This window comes from Lepidochelys kempii, chromosome 4 (assembly GCF_965140265.1).
Source record: "Lepidochelys kempii isolate rLepKem1 chromosome 4, rLepKem1.hap2, whole genome shotgun sequence".
NCBI classification, from domain to species: domain Eukaryota; kingdom Metazoa; phylum Chordata; order Testudines; family Cheloniidae; genus Lepidochelys; species Lepidochelys kempii.
This window is the reverse complement of record NC_133259.1, coordinates 42,473,419-42,492,063: the sequence shown is the minus strand read 5'-3', so window position 1 is coordinate 42,492,063 and position 18,645 is coordinate 42,473,419.

Here is an 18,645-nt window from a genome sequence, read left to right as displayed (position 1 = left end):
ATATAGAGGGACCTAGACAAATTGGAGGATTGGGCCAAAAGAAATCTGATGAGGTTCAATAAGGATAAGTGCAGGGTCCTGCACTTAGGACGGAAGAACCCAATGCACAGCTACAGACTAGGGAATGAATGGCTAGGCGGCAGTTCTGCGGAAAACGACCTAGGGGTGACAGTGGACGAGAAGCTGGATATGAGCCAGCAGTGTGCCCTTGTTGCCAAGAAGGCCAATGGCATTTTGGGATGTATAAGTAGGGGCATAGCAAGCAGATCGAGGGACGTGATCGTCCCCCTCTATTCAACATTGGTGAGGCCTCATCTGAAGTACTGTGTCCTTTTTTGGGCCCCACACTACAAGAAGGATGTGGATAAATTGGAGAGAGTCCAGCGAAGGGCAACAAAAATGATTAGGGGTCTGGAACACATGAGTTATGAGGAGAGGCTGAGGGAACTGGGATTGTTTCGTCTGCAGAAGAGAAGAATGAGGGGGGATTTGATAGCTGCTTTCAACTACCTGAGAGGTGGCTCCAGAGAGAATGGTTCTAGACTATTCTCAGTGGTGGAAGAGGACAGGACAAGGAGTAATGGTCTCAAGTTGCAGTGGGGGAGGTTTAGGTTGGATATTAGGAAAAACTTTCTCACTAGGAGGGTGGTGAAACACTGGAATGCCTTGCCTAGGGAGGTGGTGGAATCTCCTTCCTTAGAAGTTTTTAAGGTCAGGCTTGACAAAGCCCTGGCTGGGATGATTTAATTGGGTATGGGTCCTGCTTTTGAGCAGGGGATTGGACTAGATGACCTCCTGAGGTCCCTTCCAACCCTGATATTCTATGATTCTATGAGGGTTCATTACACCATGGGAATCCAACAGTCTTTGGCTGAGGTAGGTCAGAAAGAAATTACTCACATTTATGAGGACAGCAGTAAATTTTACAGTTATGCACATAATCAGTGAAAAACTAAAATAGAGAATAGAAGATACATTTGCAGGAAGTTTACAAGCTAAAATAGAGAATAGAAGATACATTTGCAGGAAGTTTATCTATTGAGTTGAATGTTTTTTTTTTTTTTTGTGCATGTACTACTTTTTTTTTTAACATCAGCAAAATACCTGAATTAATCTGGTAGGTCCTGATCTTGCAGTTGCGTATGCAGGTGCTTAACTTTACTCATATGAGCAATCCTATTGGTTTCAATGGGACTATTCAATAAGCAATGTTAAAAATGTGTTTGTAAAAATCAAGAGTCTATTCTCTAATTCCTTTCTGTACTGTAGTCAGATGCCTTCTTATTAGAAGGGTGAATGAGTTTGAACATAAGGTAATGTAAGGGTTCACAAGCATTCCTCAGATGGGTGTTTTTTCTGCAACTGAAGCAAACAACAGATTGGTGGAGGCTGGGGCTGGATTTGCCCCATACTTCAGAGGCCTCTTTGGCAGGAGAAGCAGTCCAGTTGCACTACACAAAAAGGTAGGAGTCAATCACCTCCTGCATAGCTGAGTCCAGCGTATTGTAGACAATGTGGAAGTGGCAGGGCATGAGAAGCCAGAGTGGGGATTAAAGCTTCTTCTGCTGCCTCAACCCATACTGTCCTCCTCCCCTCTACAGGGACACACACAAGGGGCCACAAATTCTACATCAGCCATTCCTTCCACTCTGTGCCCTATACATTTGTCCAGTCTTCCACTTAGAATCTTGAACCAGGCACTATTTGACCATCCCTTTTGTATGGGGATGAAGTAGTTGTTCTTTGTTTTGCAAGACATGCTAGTTAACTTATACTATATTCCTGAGGGGAAAGAGATAATTTGCTAGTAGGAAAGTAATGCCCATGCTCTGTATGGCATAACTCTACTTAAAACAAAATCAAAGCCTGTAGCTTGGGATGAACATGCCAACTTTGGGAAGAAGATGGAATTTTTCACAGCAAACTTATCACTGGTTTCCTAAATGACCTACGATAAACAGAAAAAAAAACCCTTTTATGTGGTTGCTGTGATTTAAGCAAGGTCTGCAAGTTGGCAACCTATCATCAGAGGTTTCAAAGTGAAAGAAAATAGCCAGCTTCCATTCTCAGAGAATCCTCCTGCTATTTGTACATAGTCTATCTTGGTAGCTGACATATGCTGGAGTACATGCTGTCTGTGGGCTTGAAAATCTCACGGCAGTAATCAGAAGTGTACTGGTCCTGATGGCAGGCATCAAATCGGTTACTGCCAGATCTTTGAACTACAAAAATAAATAGAGAATGGAAATGTATTGTATTGGCCAAGCCTGAGGCCTAGTCATCTGTCTTGGAGCATGCTCTGGTGAAAGTGTTTAACTTGGATTTCTTCCATCACATGTGGTAGCTGCAAGAGTGAAGAAAAAAAACAATGTTAGATGGTATATTTAATAGTGTGTTGGCTTAACAATCCTCAGGATACAGTTACTTCCATGTTCTCTTAGGAGTCAGAGCTTACCTTCTTTGTTGTGCCTCCGGATGAGTGCATATACCAGATCATGCATATTTTTTTTTTTTAAATTTTGGAAAGGTTACACACACAGTTAAACACACACGTATCTATTACACATGGTTTAGCTAGGACAGGATTTGAGATTGGAGTTGTGTGTGCAGTTTCTCTGGCAATTTTCACATCTTTGGCTTACAAAGTTCTTTCAGTGAAAAGCTCTAAGCCACAGGATTTGGAATGCACTGTAACTGGATGTTTGTTGGTTTTGGCTGAAATACATTCTTCTTCTCTTTCCTTTTGTGGCCAATGTATAGAACAATACAGGATCCCCTTTTTCTTTACTTGGCTACATTTTTTAATAAGAGCCTCCTCCTAGTCCCTCCTTATTCAAATACCCCACGTGATTATGAAAATTATGCATTTGTCAAGAGTGTGCCCCGTGCAAAGATATCATATTCTTACATGTTCTGCGTTAGGGAATACTATGCATGTTTTCACAGCTGAATTAGCTTGTATTTATAGATTATCAGGAGGAGCTTTTTAAAAATTAAGTGAAACTTTATAAACTTGAAACAAAGCAAAATCACTATTTTCTATACTTCTATCCCAGTTTTTCAGTAACTGCTTCTGGTGCACAAAGTATTTGGTAGAACACTAATGAAGAGAAAGAAGATGAGAAAACATAAAGGGCCAGATTTCTTGGCACAATCTCACCATTTTGTGCCATGCTGGCAATGCAAAGCAACCATAAGCCTGGTGAACTAGGTTCATAGCTGTTTTGTCATTTGACTACCACAGAAGCAACTGGAATGCACTTAAGAACATGGTTCAAAATAACTATGCTATCATTTCATTTATGAATGATAAATGCTGCTTTTATTTTTATAGCCACCAGACTACATCTAAGGTTAATGTACACATAGTGGAAGTTCAGTACTGTTCTCAAAGAAAAAGTACAAAAAATATTTTTTTAGTTTTTTACAAACAATGACTTTTTAATATAAATCTTACCTTTTAAAGAATATGTAGGCTGTTATGTTGTCAGGAAATGATGCAGAAAAAGTCTGAAAGAAATTCATTCTGCACTCCAGGGTGACAGTCACCACCTGCATGGTGTGGAGCTCGGCTCCTTGTGCGACAACACAGAAGTGGCAGGGGATTGGCCCAGACAAGGGGTGGAGCTAGACAATCTTGCTGCTGCAAACATCCTCCTGCCCTGGGTGGAGGGTGCACATAAAAAGGGAATGAATAAGGGCTTGTCTACCATGGAAAGCTAATATGGATTATTGTAAGATGTGAATGCAAAGGTTAGTATCTATTCTGGAATATCTTTACATGTGGACAAGCCCTAGGTTACTTCCAATTTGAACTTTCACACAAACACATTTTCATATGAGTATTCATGAGACTATTTAATGTCCATGAACTTTCTTTCCAACAAAAAGCAACATGCCCATGTTTTCAGAAAACAAAAAAGGATGCTAAAGTGAATATGCTTGTTTATTCAAAAAATATTTGAGAATACTTTCTTGCCCAGTTCTACACGTGACAACTCTGAACAATAAGAATAAACAATCCACAGCATTGTTTAAAAAAAAAACCCTGCAAAAACTTAGTAAAGCGAATTTGTATAGTTCATGTCTAACATGGTCTGCACAGCTTATGCACTTTCCACAAATTGTCAGAGAATTCTAACTATCAGTGGTAACCACCCCTTTATTGAACTATATTAAAACATGCAGGGATGATTTTATTCTGACAAGGATATTTTTTGTCTCATTTGGAAGAGTAGGTAATTGGACTGAACTTTCAAATTTAAATTAAGATGTGTTAACCAATTCCAATGCAAGTACAACCAACCTAAACCTCTGCCCAAAACTTAAACTGAAATCATATATATTGTTTTTTGTTTCTTTTTCTCCCTCTGTTGTCATAGGCTTTATCACCTGTAGATATCTGGCCAAAGTTGGAACCAGGAAATACTGAAAATATCATGAGTTGTATAGGTTCTAGAGAGACTTCAGCTCTGATTCCTAGACTAAATTGGTTTAGATATGTTTGCTTAAACATCCAAACTTTTGGAAGCTCATCTGCATTCAGCCTTTGAACCATCAGATATTTACCTATCACTAGAATAAATGGAAAGTCTACACAGGTTAATTAGTATAACAGGAAGTGGCATGCTAGTTCTTTGAACTCCCATTATTGAGAGGGAACATTTGTTAACATTCCTTTTTCTTTTATTTTTTAATGCTGATGCAGATAAGAATAAATTTTCAGTCTCCACTTGTGGACACATGAGATGAATTAGTGCTTCATACAAACCTTGAAAATCATGCATCTTGCAAACACAATTGTAGAAAAGACAGAGGAGCCTAAAGAGCTTTTCCTGAAGGAATTGAAGACCTTTGGCAGAACTGGGGCTCATGTAACAGAATTGTCCTTGTAACTTTCAACTGGCTGTCCCTCTGGTCCTGTGGTTTTACCAGATTGGACATCCTTAGTAGGTTCTGTTACCTTGCTACTCCTTACTTAGCCTACAAACCACTCTGAAACTGTTCACAAATTTTCCATTGAAACTTTTTTGATTTTGAAAAGTGGCCTTTTTTCAAAACAAAAATTTTCAGAAACAGTTGATTTCACTTGAATTTTCCAGTTTAGAAAACTTTAATTTTTTTTCCAATAATCAGAAACCAGAAAATTTCCACAATGTTTGTTTCTCAGTTTCCCCCCCACCCCCCAGAAAATATTTGATTTAATTCAAGCAGTTCTACTCCATCCCCTCTACAAGGCAGAATCTTCAAAGACAAGATAGGAAAGGATCGTTTCTACCCCTCCACTATGTTGATTGAGATAATGATTTTTAAATGCCTTCAACATGTGAACATTATCACTGATCTATTTTGTTGCTATGCTCAGTACACAATATTTGGGGTTTTCCTTCACTTTTATGTTCACTTTCTGATCAATCCTAATCCACAGATTTCTTCCAACCTTTTTTTTAAAATTTACTACTCCGATTAGTTAACTGTGCTCTTCTTCCTGAGAGCAGTTTTGTCAGAGAAATACTACCTGCATGTGTTCAGTTTCAAGAAGTCAAGAATCTTCTGCTTTTTTGGTTCTGATGTCTGTAACTATTTGGGGTTACATTTTTAATGGAAAGCTGAGGTATGTTTACCAATGAGTGCCCCATATTAGCATACTCAGTTACAATGAATTAAGATGTAAACTGGTCTACATGCCTCACTCACTTATGGGAGGTGCTAAACTCACTTTTTATACATAATTACACAACTTACACATACACTTACCGTAACAGCATTCACAAATGGGGTGTAATGCAAGAGTGAGGTATTTCTAGGAGTGTGAATGCACCACTGTGCTTTGAAAATTTGGGCTTTAATGTAAGCACACTGTGGTAGATTAAGTTAAATACTCCATTCCAGATATCAGGGCACAGTGTAACAACATTTAGCACAATCTAATTAGTACAATGTTTTATATTTTTAACAACTCCTCCCAGATAGAAAATTAATAAAGGAAAAAGGCAATTTCAGCTGAATTTGGCTAACTTTGGTCTGACTTCAGGGTGAAAACCTAAATCCTTCCATGGCTTTGCCTAAACTTAGTCTATATTTGTCAGAGTTTTCAGGCATGAAAAAGGACAAATCAGGAATACCTAGAAGGGTGAATGTTTTTTGTAGTAAATGTGACAAGATCAATTTTGGGTAATGCTAAACAAAACATTCCAGATTGTTCATCAAAGTTGAACAATAGCCCAGCTACAATATAATTAAAAATAAAGCCATTACTAATTCTGGCTATATATTTCATGGTATAGGTGGATCCTGTAGTCCAACAGTCTTTGTAAATCTATAAGGAATAGAGAGATTAGGATTTAGAAGGGACTTTTTATATGAGTCTCTATTGTGGTGTTAGCATGCAAGCTTTATTGGTTCATGTTCTTCCATTTGAAGCCATACAACTTAATATGGCAAAATAAATTAGGTTACAAATAAAGCTACATACCATTTTCACTCTTCCTGATTTTAATTCCCCAATTGCTAATTTTGCAGCTCAAGGAATCTCCTGGAACTACTCTGATTTCAATAATTTAATTGTGGCATGTAGAAAGGAGAACTAATAGGATACAGGTTTAAAAAATATTTAAGGTACATTTAAATTATATTATCTTTTTCCAAATTACATTTTAATAATCTAGCAAATATATCTCTCCATTTAAAAAATGTTTATTTTCCCTATTATATGCTATTTTTCTTTGCTTGAAGGAAGAGATTTGCCATTTGCCATTCTTAATCTGTGGTAATTAGCCAATTTGGCTGAGGGGTCATTTCTTTTTGTAACTACTCGGATATGTTTTATGGGCATTCTGAACAGCACAGGTGATGCATCTGTCATATATGTTCCTAAAGAAACACTTTTAAAAAAATGCTTTCCCACTTGATTTCAAATAATAGCTTCCATGGATATTGCCATAAAGATTCAGTTACACCAAAAATGGGAGAGGTAGAGTGTGTGTGTGTAATGACTGTTTGGAAGCACAGAAGGTCAGATTACTGAAGCATTTGTGAAATTCCTATTGTGCTTTAGGGATTTGCATATATGACGCATGGGAGGTTGAAAACTGCATGTATGAGCCTTATTTTTTTTTTAATTTTTGAACATTTAATGTAATATGTTGAGGCTTAGATTTACACACCCCAAGTCACCTCTGTAAGAAACCTAACTCCGACTGGCATACAAGTATTTCTACACATGTGCAAGCAGGAGTAAGGGCAAGGCCTGCCAGCCCTTCCGGACTGGACCCAACAGCAGATACTCTGGGACTCACCATGCTTCAGGGGTTCCCATCTGAGCTAACCACATAACCAGGACTAGACCTTCAAAGTCAGCCAGTAGAACTGGATGCAGTGGCTTCAGCATCCTGTCTTTACAGTAGACAGCCACAGTGGGAGTCTTTTGGACTTCCTGTTCCAGACACAATACCAAACCCTCTTGACCTTCCCCACCCTTCTCATCTCCCTTTTTAATCCCATTTCCCATCTTCCCCTATCAGAAAGAAAGCTACATGCCCATAATCACCCTAATCATGCTCATATATTGTTTGCCTTTCCTCCTTGCTTTGTCTGATTTTGCCTTTTTAGAGCTGGTCAGAAATCTTTCACTGAAACTGAATTTCAGGGAAAAAAATATATCTTTCATTAATAATCCCCCCCCACACACACACACAATCTATTTTAATGAATTATATAGCTGATAGAAAACTGAAAGTAAAGGTTATATATAGTAAAACATATATACAGTTCACTCAGCATTTTAATTGTATCAAAATGCGGGGGGGGGGGCTGTTTAAAAAAGGAAAGAGAGTGATGCAAGTTGTTAGAGCACAAAGCAAGCTAGCAGCATGAAAGAGTGAAATCCCTTGAAAAGTAATTAGATACTAAAGCAGAAGGCTGGAATGTCACAAGCACCTTCTTTATTTCTAAATACTGTAATGCTTCTGGACATATATTTCCATCCCCTTTAAAGTAGCTTATTTTGTTCAACATTAGAATCTCATTTACCTGGGGTAAAGGATGAATGGACATCCAAATGCGACCCACCCACATCAACAGGTGGGGGAAACTAATGGGTCTGGTGGTAAAAGGGGTAAGGAAGGTAGACATGTGCCAAGGAACAATTGGTAGCTTCTGGCACTCATTCTCTAGCTGGGAGAGAGAAGGGTGCTGAGTGGCCAGCATTTCCAAATCCCAGGAATTAGTCCAGGGAAGGGGCCATGTGGAACCTCTTTTGGCTCCATTATAGCACCCCATCCTATAGATTAGACTATTCAATCACCCATTTAGCAGTCAGGTATTAAACACATTCCTACTTGCCCCACTATGGCTTGAAAGTACTTTAGGAAGGCAAAAATCTTTCTGGCCCTCTACCAAATGACTCATGGGAGAAAAAATTCCTTCCTAACTGAGGTCGTAGGGTGGTGGTGTTTACTCATTGCAACTGGCAGCTGGTTTCTAGTGCAGTTAAGAGAACAAAATGTATGGTTCCCAGAGGTAAGAGATCTTGGATTTTGGTGATGGGTCTTGGGGTCACGTGATATGGTGAGACTTTGTGGCTTTCATAGGCTGAGGCCCTTGCTGGCTGCAGTCCCCACTCTGCTAGGACTCAGACAACTGAGTCCTGTGGGGAGAACCACCTCACATTATGGGTTATATGGTAAGGAGCCCTGTAATCCCTGCTCTGGAAATGCCTGGTATAGGAGAATATGGTGGGTAGCGCCCCTCCAGCAGCCTCCCCTGTGTTGAACTTTAATAAAAGTCATGCCTGCTGCTTAATTCCATGCATGTGTGCCATCATTTTGCCACTGTGTCCACATCAATAGATTATTGCAGGATATGACAAGGTCAAAGTAATGCAGTATTTTACTGTGTATCCTATAGTACATCAGGTGTCAATATTCTGATCCTTCATTTTCCTGACAAAGCTTGTGCACATAACAGGGGGAAGAAATGAAAGCTGCTTAATCAAGTCTCAAGAGAGAGGTCCTAATTCTCCTATTGAAGTCAATACAAAACTCATTTTGACATCAACAGAGGCAGGAATAGACCCTAGTATCACAGTAGAAATTAGAATTGACACTGTCCTGAGACCTTCAAAGCCAGCTAGCGGATTCAGATGCCCAATTGCCATTAATAGCCAAATCTAATCCCTTAGGCACATAACTTTGAAAATCTCATCCTAAACCTTTAATTTGTCACAACCTTTAATGATTTTTTTAGGGGAATTTGGTGGCCTTCCCTTGCAGACTAAGCAACTTTTCTTTCCAATATATGATTTTACAAGAGACCCTTTAATGTAGAGCTTTTCATACTGTGATGCAGTGGCTATTTGTGGTGGTGGGAGTACTTGATGGTGATGGACAAAGAACCTTTGTTCATAGAGTGTTGCTTTGTCTTCTTTCGAGCTGCTAAATCACATTGAAAACAGCTAAATATTTTATTACTTAATTTTACTTCCCCCTGCTGTAGGAATACTATGCAATTGCAAATGGAAGGGGACGCTGTCTGTGTTGTGAGAGTAGATAGGGAACCTGCACAGACACCACAACATTCTGCACCATTGCAAATGGAAGGAAGTGTGACCCAGGAAGCAATTTTTCTAAGATGGAAGTGCTTGAGAATCCACCTCTTTTAATGTAGGGATCAATGAATCAAGTTAAGATAGAATAAAAATCCCTCCAACCCGTCATCCGTTTTACAGACTCGACGTTTATACATAACCTTATTCTTTTTCAATTTGGCTTGCTGCTATATTTCTTGGTCCTGGGCTAGGAGAAAATTCTGACGCAAGTTTTTTTGCAATCTTTCTGGCATGGAAACCAGGTAGCAGTAGTGATGAGGACCCAATCCTGCCATCTTTTATTTTAGCAAAACTCTCTGTGACCTCAGTATGAAATTTCCAGAGGACTTTTGCTGGAGCAAGTTCTACAGGATCAGGCCCTATTTTTCAGACCGAAGTGGGTTCTACTAGTTCATCCAAAAGGTCCTCTAATTTACATCTCAGATCGAACCTTTTGCTCTTCACCCATCTTTTCTTTACCTTGATATAAGGTTTTAGGGTATATGCTGAATTGTAGATGAGGGTTTAATTGAAAATATGTTGCTCCTCATTTGAAAATGTTTACATTTTGCGAATTGAAAATTGTTCTCTTTTTTGTGACGTTTTCAAACTTAAATAGGAATGGTTTTTTTTCCAAATCACATTGTTTTGCTGTGAAAATATACAAAATATCACAGTCTATTGAGTTTAAAATATGACTTCAAATACCCATGAATTTATCTTCATAAAAACTTCTGCCAGGTGGAGATATATTATAATCCCCATTCCACAGATGAGGAAGTGAGGCACAGAAAAGTTAAGAGCCTGCTCATGCTTTCTTTGAAATAAATAACAAAACTCCATTTGATGTCAATGTTGCAGGGTTGGGCCCCTCAGTGATTTACTTATCCAGCATTACTCAGGAACTGAATGCAGCTTTCTAGTTCTCTTTCTTCTGAAACTAAATTATCTTTTTCCAGGGTAGCCACTGCAGCATCCTTAGAATACCGGTCATGCTGGTACTTCCAGGAACTGTGTCCCTGCTGTAACCTAGCATGCACTGTTCATGTGAAGTCATGCCAAACAGAGGGTGCCATTTTGAAAAGCACATTACCACTCCCCTGCAGCCATGACCTTGCATGCACCAGGTGTGCAAGGTCATGCCAGCCAGGACGGAGCATCATGCTCTCCAAAATGGCCTCCCCCATCCATGATACCAGACAAAGCCACGTCTGGTTTTGTCTTGGTACCCAACAGGGGACCAACCCATAGAAAAAGAGGACTGTACATCTTAAAACCAGACAAATGACTTGCCTAATTTTGCATGTAACTTCCCCCGCCAACCCCCCCCCCCCCCCCCGCAAAAGAAATTCTGGGATGCAAAAATGGCTCAGACAAAATGGCAGAAATTCTGAGAAAGTTCCAGCAATTTCATATGGCCCTATTCCATTAGCTCTCCTAGTTTGCAGTCATTCTGACTGAAAGGATTATTATGAGGAAAAACTGACAGAGTTCTTCATTTAAAGTAGTAATGATTTGAAAAAAATTAAAATGAACTCTGGTCATAAACAAAATAACTAAAAGTAGCGGGCCTGTATTTGAGGCAATGTCACAACAACTTCCAGTCTGCTCTTCATGGAAAAAAAAGAGAACTAAAGGCCTGGATTTTTTTTTAATGGCTGTTCAAAGTTTGAAAATCAAACCAAACCACTTATTTAGATGTGTAGTATGGGTTTAGGATCCTAAGTAGAAAGAACTCAACAGCTTCCATTGCTGAACACTTTTTAAAATGAGGCCACTTATTTAGGTACATAAACGTGGATTTAGCAACCCAACTTTAGGCAACCATTTCTGAAAACCTTAGTTTGTTACTTTTAGCTTCTCTTCAGTAAGACAGGCTGGAAACTGCTACTGTGCCTGGCCTTAAGGCATTATCTCAACTCTAACTTCTTGTTCTGCTAATCTAAGTCAAAGGGAGTAGATTAAAAAAATGGTACCCAGGTGGAATTTATAACTATGCTAATAAAGTATATGACATGAAGAATAGTATACCTCAGACTCTGCTCTTCTCATTTCCCTTATTTCTCTGCCAATGTTCATTTTGATTACGAATGCCATGCAGTATTAGGTCTAGTTCTCTTTTATCTGAGTTATCATCTGCAGGCAACTTAATCTGAGCTCCTGAACCCTTCCTGATAACTCTTTCTAAACTTCTGTAAAGAATCAAATGGGCGAAGAGAAGACTGGGGGAGGGAGGGGGAGGCAGAAGATCACAGCTGAATGTCCAGTGTATCACTACATTTTTAATTTATGATTGTATTTAAGTTTTTGGTTCTTCTCCCTTGTCTATGCTCCTTATACAGTAAAAAGGACCTACCATGATAGGTTTTCAATTGGAGCTCATTGACTCCAATAGCTCTTCAGAGTTTGATAATCTCACTTTAGCTTTATTCTTTATTTGCTATATCCAACTGCACATACTGTGCCTTTGTATTTTTTTTAACCTGAACTCAACGTGAACTCAGAGGTGATATCCTGCTTTTCATGATGAATTCTGTTTGAACCAGTAAAATTCTAGTAAACTGGAATTATTAACCATTCTAGGACTTTAAGGACTAAGTTCCCATGTCTAACGCTTTTCTCTTCAGTTCTTAATGAAAGAGCATTTTTCGTATTAAAATCTGATTTATTGTGGCACTATACACTGACTGTTTTGGGCTGCACTACCTACCATCTCTCTGCCACTGATCTGTAGTTCAAAGACTCTGCTTCTACTTGTGGCACCTTAGAGACCAACAAATTTATTTGAGCATAAGTTTTCGTGAGCTACAGCTCTAAGGTGCCACAAGTACTCCTTTTCTTTTTGCGAATACAGACTAACATGGCTGCTACTCTGAAATCTGCTTCTACTAGAATTACCTGGAAGCAATATAATCACAGAAGTGTTCTTAATTATCTTGCATTCAAATGCAGGCAGTTTTAATCATTTTTAGTCATTGTTGAAGTTCAAAATAAAGTTTCTTGGGGGACTCAACCTGAACAGTGCTAAAAATGAGTCCTTACAAGCATTCTTTGGTCTAAAATGCAATAGCAGAGCTGAATCCACAAATGTTCAGGAAGCTCAGACCTAGCTCCAGAACAAGATCCAAGTTTCATTACTGATTCTATCCAACTGGAATACAGATACAAATGGAAGTTTGAAATCCTGTAAGCACTTACACATGAATAATTTTACAAACGTGGCTTCAATAAGCTCCATTAATGTAAAGTTACTCATGTGTAAGTGTTTGCAGAATCAAGGGCCATATGATTCAGGCCCATCTGCAATCCCTGGACCCGTGTATTCATTTAACTATAGTTTCACCAAGCATATAAGACTCGTGGGTTTTTGTCAAAATGTTGCCCCCTTCTTGGTTTCACAGAGGGGAGTGGTGGGTGGGGGAATGCTTGATCAGACCAGCAGAAGAAAGATCTGGCTACTCTGGGGCCTTTCCCCTCTCCCCCCCACGCCAGGTGTATTGAAAATTAATGAGAATTAGTGTCCTAAGAAGATTAGGTGCCTTCTGAGAATCCCATTAGGTACCTCTTTAGTAACTTTCAAAAAGATTTAGGTGACTAAATTCCTTTTGAAAATTGTACCCATAATCACTTTTAGTCATGTTACTTTGCTATAAACATTCTACTTTATGGGATTTTCTATTTTGTGATAAAACATGATTTTTAAAACCTTTTCAGTCATTATATTTAATCAGTTTAACTATTCTGAGCATAAAGTAAAATTACATGCTAAACTTGCCTTAAACCTGTCAATTATTTGTATATGCATATTATGAGGGCTCTCTTGCTTGTCTGTTTCTTTTATGAGAAAGCACTTTTTACCTTGTGCTTTTGAACCGCAACAAAAATAGAATCTGATAATATTTCATTCAGCAGTCACTGTAGGGAACAGAAGGGAGGTCTAAAAGAACAATTTTGTCTTTTGTAATGAAAAAACTAAATCTTACTTTAAAATAAGATAGTCATTTATGGTTTAATGCCTTATGAACTATATTTGTAAAGATTTCCTTTTCTTGCCTTTTTCTTGTGTTTTGTTGTTTGGACCATTCCAAGAATTGCTGATGACCTGATATTCATGTTGTGAGGTATTATTCTAATTGTAAGGATACATATCAATGGAAGCAGCTTATATTAGTGCATGTTATAAGGCTTTGAGCATACCCTGTGCAAACTAGATGTTTCCAGAAGCCAAAGCAGATTCATACTGAGTGGAGTATTTGTGCGGTTAATAAAAATGCTTTCTGTGCATTCTCTCCTGGAAACTCTGACTCCTGAATGCTAATATAATATAATGCACGTGTTAGCCACAGAAAAGTGTGGCAATTGAGGCTTTTAGTTGGATTACAGTATTACTGAGGGAAGAGTGTCCGTTTTAAGAGTCCATCTTTTCAGTGTCCCAGGGAATACTTATCTGAATTCTGTATGGAGTACTTGAACAGAAGAGTTCTCACAAGTGGTACACTAGCTATTTCAAGGAATGATTGAAAATGATCTACAGAGGTTTTCTGTCACCTAAAAGTCAATAGCCAGAAAATTTGTCTAGGTTGTTGGAAACTGCAAATCAGTGCTCTTCAATAGTTTGACATAAATTAGTTGTCTTAGTCCAGATCTTAGTTCAAAGGGCCAGACTTAAATCTCAATTCACGGGAATAAATCTGGAGTAACGGAGATCAGAATCTGCTCCAACTGGCCTCCTCACAAATATTATCAATACAACTGGTATTATTCAGCAATATTGCTGGTAACTGCAGCCTGAACTTCCTACTTTCTTAAACTTAGAGATGGATCCTCTTGGTCAGATGTGAGACAAACTGATAGGGCAGCGTGGTGGAGCTTTCATTGCCAACCCTCACATTGTACTGTTTTCCTGGATAAACAGAACACTTGAATTTCCATTGCAGTCTTTCTATACATAAGCAAGAACAAATTCTACAGTGTATGTCAAATTCTGCTCTCTATGGAAATGAATGGAGTTACGCTGCAGTAGCTGTGAAAAGGGTTTATCCACGTCTCTCTTGTGTGTATCCCAGTCATTATGGGTCTGACACTTTTGCTACCCTATCCAGCTTTTATGAAGGTTCTATCCATTTTACAGAAAGGTTCTAGTAGATCACAAATTTAATGAGTCAACAGTGATGCTGCTGCAAAAAAGGCAAATCATTCTGGGATGTATTAACAGGAGCGTCATATATAAGCCACTCTACTATCACTGGTGAAGCCCCTACTGCAATGTTGTGCAGAGTTTTGGGCACCACATTTTAACAAAGATGTGAACAAATTGGAAAGAGTCCAGAGAAGAGCAACAAAACGAAAACATCCTCTGCGGAAAGGTTGAAAGAATTGTTCATGTTTAATCTAGAGAAGAGAAGGCTGAGGGGAGACATAAGTCTTCAAATATATGAAAGGCAGTTTATAAAGCGGACAGTGAGCAGTTGTTCCCCATGTCCACTGAGGCTAGGACAAGAAGTCATCTGCTTAGTTTGTGGCAAGGGAGGTCAAGGTTAGCTAATAGGACAAATTTTCTAACTTAGCTCCAAGTTTACACCTCATGGGTGAGATTCCCAGTTCACATAAATATACTCGCACTAGCTCTCATTTGAATTAGTGCACTAAATAGAAGTATAGTGGGGGCAGCAAAATCTAGTCATGCCAAGTACCAGTTCAGAAGAATTTCAGAAGGCTAGTCCATGCCCCACCCCACTTCAATGCCTGTACTACCAACTAAATTACTCTTTTTTTAGTATCTGCATGAGCTAGGTATCGCATTCCCCAGCTCCAAGTGTGGGTTAGTTAAGCACTAGAGCTGGTTACCTGGGGAAGTTGTAGGTTTTCAGGAACAAGTAAGAGAAATACCTGTCAGAGATGGTCTAGGTAGATTTAATGGTGCCTCAGCATGGAGGGTGGTTGGGGAGGAATGGTTTAAATGACATTTTGAGGTCTCTTCCAGCCCTCTATTTCTATGATGATCTCAACATCAGGAACACTGACCCTCCATTTCTGGAGTCATGGTACAGCTGTAGTTTGTTTTTGATTTTTTTCCCATTAACATTTTCACAAAATGCAAGTTACTGTTTTAATATAAATTATTTTGTAATGTGAATATTGACATTTGTTAAACTGAAACCAAAAGTGGGCTACGTGTTAAGCAAAAGCCTCTTTTAATAAGTTAACAGCTAACAATATGCACTATACGTAGATGGGACAGTGTTAATGTGGTTATGCAAACAATACCAATAGCTATATATCTGGATATATGATCACGAGCAGTAGATTGTTTGTTTATTGTCAAAGGTCTGAGTGGCTAATAAATGCTGGCAATAGCTTTAATTCACTGGAATGCTACACAGCTGCAGCATTTGTAAGACGTTCCCTTTTCTGAATTCTATAATCTCTTCAATATTGCATTAGATATGTTTTCAATATTTATCTGGCTAAAAATTTGCTGAATGTTGCAACTGTTCAATTCTGACATTTGTCACACAGGAAATCTGTGTAAGGCAGAAGGTAACAACATTTTTATTGTTAAAACCCAGTGGAATTTTTCTCTTGTATGGCTCATGCATATGCTTGTGCTCCGGATATTTACAACATTCTGTAAGGCTTTGTTATCAGTCAGAGGTAAGGGCATGTTAAAGTTACTGAAGCCAATTGTGAGGCCTTACTGCTTGGCTGAACTGACCCATTGCCAAAAGTGAGAATCTAAGTATCTACATATCTCAGTGTCAGTATGCAGTGGAGTAAAAAATAATAAATGGCTTTTGGATTTGTTATTTTCTTCAGTCCAAATCCTTAGCAAGCCCAAAATAGAAATGGTTTAAGTGGTTTTTTTTTTTAAATTAGCTTTCCTAAATGATCAGCCAATCTGTTGTTCACTGATCTATTGTTTTTCCTCAACTCCCAAAAAATGTAATTTGAACAATGAGGCAGTTTATTTAGATAATGGTGATTACAATTAATGATGGGGAGGAGGGAAAGAATATTCTCCTCTTATGTTGTGGGGTCAAAATTTAGACAAGGAATCAAAACATAGGAGATTGAAGTTAACCACATGGTCTAGCACAGTCCTAATGAAGCCAATTTTCACCATGTCTATACAATTTCTACCAACAATTACTTCTCCAGCTGCTGCTCAAAACAGAGGACAGACAGCAAGCTGAAGGATTTGTAAATGGAAACCATGAATGACCCCTTGGTGCTTATGATGAACATTCTAGCAATGGAATGACCTGAGAACATGGAGGATGCTCGAATGAGTAAATAGATCTGGTCAACTTTTTTGAATTTCAAAATTCCAATGACATTAATTTCACTTAAATTTTGGTAACCTTTTTATGCATTTTACACCCAGCTGCCTTAGTAATAGCTTGGCTGGAATCTGGCAGTGGCCTTCAGAAGCTGTCGGATCTAAATCACCCATTAAAACAGATTAATAATAGATGACTGTCATATTAACTGAAGGATTAATTGATAGTCTTGCTCTAGTTTAGGGTTCACATCACTATTTAAACTAATTCACGTACTTGTTGGCAGTCTAAGGCACCAAGGACTGTACAGGTCATGGAGACTAAGTTATGGATTCACCCCTAAATGTGTTCCCTCAAGAAAAGGTGGGAAAGTGTTGGGGAAGCTTGAATGGAAGCTGCATTTGTTCTGTGAAAATGTAGAGCTTCAGTAACCAGTGCTGTTACGGTGATACCTTTCCTAAATTTGTGGGGGGCAGGGGGTTGTTTTTTAAATCTGACTGAGCTATAAGGAACGTACTTAATATATGGTTTCTGGTCTTTAAAGTGGAAGTTACTATACAATAGTCCAGAACACAAACTTTTTATACAGTATCTCTATGCTCATTTATTTTCATCTAGACTCCTGACAGAGACTTACTGGCAGAATTATTACAGTTGAACTGAAGTAAATGTAAGAAAGAATGAACAGTGAATGTACTCAGCCCAGCTCTATTCAACTAGATATATATATAGATTCAACTTGAAATACTATACACTATAACAGCTAATTTCTACCCAGAACTCTTTTGGGGATAGATTAAGACTAAATGAGGCTCAGTTCTACCAACAATTGGGATGTACAAAAATGTCCACTTCCTGATTCTTCCTTCTAAACTACTCCACCCACTGGTGTGCACCTTTGTCTTCCATTCTCCCAAACAGTCACTTGGTTTGCCAGAGACTTGCTATTAACTTCAGTGGGACTACTCACAGGCTTAAAATTAAGCATGTGTATAAATACTTGCAGGATTGGACCCGCTGTGTCAGAATCTGTTTTGGCCCAGCAAAACAAAGGATATTGTTTACATCAGCTTTGACAATGATTACCTGAACAGTTTCATAAATCATAAAGCACCTGATTCTTTTCTCTCATACCAGTGCAAATTTGGAGGTGCACAGCATACAACTAGAGGGGAGACAATAGGGCCAAATAGTTTAAAAAGTATTTGAGGCACAAAATATCATGCCTGCTCCCATTGTGGTTACTATCCACACACCAAAGATACAGCAGTGACAGCTATGGAAGATCAGTGAACAATCTTCTACTTTCAGTAGTAACAAAACACTTTTTGCACCCAGCCCCAAAAGTTTAGAGCCATGATAAAAATGCCTTTATATTACTTTCTAGTGTGGTAGTATGCACTGCTTATCCAGTTTTATGGTGATCAGGCAGGCCCTCACAAAAACTGAAGGATGGGAATGTATTTATAAATAATTAGATGCGTATATGCTGTCTACTACACAGACCTGCTGAAGAATGTATCCTAGACCCTGTTCCTACTGAAGTTAAGAACCTTTCTAGTTTATCTCAGATGGTAGGATCCATTGCTTTGTGCAGGGGCAGGAGCCTTTTGCTTGCATAGGCAAGGGCTGAGAGAACTGGCTAATGGTGATACCAGCTAGGGTTACTAGTATCACTGATCATTGAGTGCATAAGTGTGGGAATTCTGTCATAGTATTCCTCTGATTATATTAATTAAATATACAGTTTTGCTCTTCTCTGAACTTCATAGCATAGAG